Source organism: Pseudorca crassidens, chromosome 11 (genome assembly GCF_039906515.1).
Source record: "Pseudorca crassidens isolate mPseCra1 chromosome 11, mPseCra1.hap1, whole genome shotgun sequence".
Classification (NCBI taxonomy): domain Eukaryota; kingdom Metazoa; phylum Chordata; class Mammalia; order Artiodactyla; family Delphinidae; genus Pseudorca; species Pseudorca crassidens.
Genome location: NC_090306.1, coordinates 26,215,894 through 26,219,507, shown reverse-complemented (window position 1 = coordinate 26,219,507; position 3,614 = coordinate 26,215,894). Strand labels below are relative to the sequence as shown.

Here is a 3,614-nt window from a genome sequence, read left to right as displayed (position 1 = left end):
GTAACTCGTCTCATAGGCTTGTCATGAATATTAAATGAGTGAATACTTGTAAAGCACTAGAATGTTACCTGGCACATAATTAGAACTGTGTGCTTACAGTATTATTTCACAAGAAAACTCATGCACATGTTTATCACACTATCTATCAGTTTCTCCAAATACTGCTTTCTCTGAAAGGTGTAGCAAAGTAGTTTCCAAAGTATTTCACATGAAAATAGGGTTTGATAGTCACATAAACTTGAGAAACACTGGAAAAAGAAAAAAAAAGAGAGAGAGAGAGTCCTGATTGAAATCAGGATATCACACATGGCTTTCGTAGCTTGCAGTCATGACTTAGGGGGTCATTCTACTGTAAAACACCTAACACTTGCTGCAATTTTTCAGATTCCAGAATAGCCACTAATAATATGTTAGTTTGTAATGTTTCAATTATATTTCTATACACATTAAATTTATAGTTTTGTTGTTATTGAGAAATTTCTTCAAGGCAGGAGAATTGATCTACATAACTTTAAAAAAAAATGGCTACTATGATACAGTCATACCTCATTTTATTGTGCTTCACTTTATTGCACTTTGCAGATACTGCATTTTTTTTTACAAATTGAAGGTTTGTGGCAACCCTGCATCCAGCAAATCTATTCGTACCATTTTTCCAACAGCATTTGCTCACTTTGTGTCTCTATGTCACAACTTGGTAATTCTGGTGATATTTCAAAACTTTTCATTATTATTATATTTTTTATGGTGATCTGTGATCAGTAACCTTTGATGTTACTACTGTAATTGTTTTGGGGCACCATGAACCTCGTCCATATAAGATAGTGAACTTAATCGATAAATGTGTATGTTCTGACTGCTCCATGGACCAGCCATTCCTGTCTCTCTCCCTCTCCTTGGGCCTCCTTATTCTCTGAACCACAGCAACATTGAAATTAGGACAGTTAATAACCCTGCAATGGCCTCTAAGTGTTCAAGTGAAAAGAAAAGTCACAGGTCTCTCCCTTTAAATCAAAAGCTAAAAATGATTAAGCTTAGTGAGGAAGGCATGTCAAAAACTGAGACAGGCAGAAAGCTAGGGCTCTTGTGCCAAACACTTAGCCAAGTTGCGAATGCAAAGGGAAAGTTCTTGAAGGAAATTATAAGTGCTACTGCAATGAACACACCAATGGTATGAGAACAAAACAGTCTTACTGCTGATATGGAGAAAATTGTAGTGGTTTGGATAGAAGATCAAACCAACCACAACATTCCCTTAAGCCAACGCCTGATCCAGAGCAAGGCCCTATCTTCAGTTCTGTGAAGGCTGAGAGAGGTGAAGAAGCTACAGAAGAAAAGTCTGAAGCTAGCAGAGGTTGGTTCATGAGGTTTAAGGAGAGAAGCCTTTTCCATAACATCAAAGTGCAAGGAGAAGCAGCAAGTGCTGATGCAGAAGCTCCAGCAAGTTATCCAGATGAAGTAGCTAAGATCATTAATGAAAGTGGCTACACTACACAACAGATTTTCATTGTAGATGAAACAGCCTTCTGTGGGAAGAATATGCCATCTAAGACTTTCATGACTAGAGAGAAGTCAATGTCTGGCTTCAAATCTTCAAAAGACAGGCTGACTCTCTTGTTAGGGGCTAACGCAGCTGGTGATTTTAAGTTGAAGCTAATGCTCATTTACCATTCCGAAAATCCTATGACCCTTTAGAATTATACTAAATCCACTCTACCTGTGCTCTATAAATGGAACAACAAAGCCTGATGACAGCACGTCTGTTTACAACATGGTTTACGAAATATTTTCAGCCCACTGTTGAAACCTACTGCTCAGAAAAAAAGACTCCATTCAAAATATAATTGCTCATTGACAATGCACCTGGTCACCCAAAAGCTCTGATGGAGCTGTATTACAACCAGATTAATGTTATTTTCATGTCTGTTAACACAGCATCCATTCTGCAGCCCATGGATCAAGGATTCATTTCAAATTTCAAGTCTTAGTATTTAAGAAATACATTTTGTAAGACTGTAGCCGCCATAGGTAGTGATTCCTCTGATGAATCTGGGCAAAATAAATTAAAAACCTTCTGGAAAGGATTCACCATTCTAGATGTCATTAAGAACATTCGTGATTCATGGGAAGAGGTCAAAATATCAACATTAACAAAAGTTTGGAAGAAGTTGATTCAAAGCTTCAGGGATGACTTTGAAGGGTTCGCGACTTCAGTGGAGGAAGTAGCAGCAGATGTGGTGAAAATAACAAGAGAACTAAAATTAGAAGCAGAGCCCAAAGATGTGACTGAATTGCTGCCATCTCATGACAAAACTCAGATGGATAAGGAGTTGTTTCTTATGGATGAGCAAAGAAAGTGGGTTCTTGAGATGGAGTCTCTCATGGTGAAGATGCTGTGAAGATTGTTGAAATGACAACAAAGGATTTAGAATATTACATAAACTGAGTTGATAAAGCCGTGGCAGGGTTTGAGAGGATTGATTCAAATTTTTTTTTTTTTTTGCGGTACGCGGGACCCTCACTGTTGTGGCCTCTCCCGTTGCGGAGCACAGGCTCCGGAGGCGCAGGCTCAGCAGCCATGGCTCACGGTCCTAGCCGCTCCGCGGCATGTGGGATCTTCCCGGACTGGGGCACGAACCCGTGTCCCCTGCATCGGCAGGCGGACTCTCAACCACTGCGCCACCAGGGAAGCCCCTGATTCAAATTTTGAAAGAAGATCTATCATGGGTAGAATATTACCAAACAGCATTGCCTGCTACAGAGAAATTGTTCACGAAAGGAAGAGGCCATTGATGTGGCAAACTTCATTGTTGTCTTACTTTAAGAAACTGTCACGGCCACCTCAGCCTTCACCACCCATCAGCCTGATCAGTCAGCAGCCATCAACAAGCAAGACTCTCCACCAACCAAAAGATTATGACTCACTGAAGGCTCAGATGATGGGTAGCATTTTTTAGCAATGAAGTTTTTTTTTTTTTTAATGTAGCCAATGAACATTTTATTCTTTTCTTTTTCTTTTTTTTTTTTTGCCACACTGCATGGCTTGTGGGATCTCAGTTTCCTGACCAAGGATTGAACCCAGGCCACAACAGTGAAAGCGCTGAATCCTAAACACTAGACCACCAGGGAACACCCAGCAATGAATTTTTTTTTTTTGAATTTAATTTAATTTATTTTTTTATACAGCAGGTTCTTTTAGTCATCAATGTTGTACACATCAGTGTATACATGTCAATCCCAATCTCCCAGTTCATCACACCCCCCCACACTGCTTTCCCCCCTTGGTGTCCATATGTTTGTTCACTACATTTGTGTCTCAATTTCTGTCCTGCAAACCGGTTCATCTGTACCATTTTTCTAGGTTCCACATATATGCGTTAATATACGATATTTGTTTTTCTCTTTCTGACTTACTTCACTCTGTATGACAGTCTCTAGATCTATCCATGTCTCTACAAATGACCCAATTTCGTTCCCTTTTATGGCTGAGTAATATTCCATTGTATATATGTACCACATCTTCTTTATCCATTTGTCTGTTGATGGGCATTTAGGTTGCTTCCATGACCTGGTTATTGTAAATAGTGCTGCAATGAACATTGGGGTACATGTGT

General features: G+C 39.5%; 1 pseudogene; it reads left to right on the top strand.

The window, feature by feature from the left end:
- Positions 1–958: 958 nt before the first annotated feature.
- LOC137202732 (tigger transposable element-derived protein 1-like) lies at positions 959–2,947 on the top strand (annotated as a pseudogene).
- The last annotated feature ends 667 nt before the right edge of the window (positions 2,948–3,614 follow it).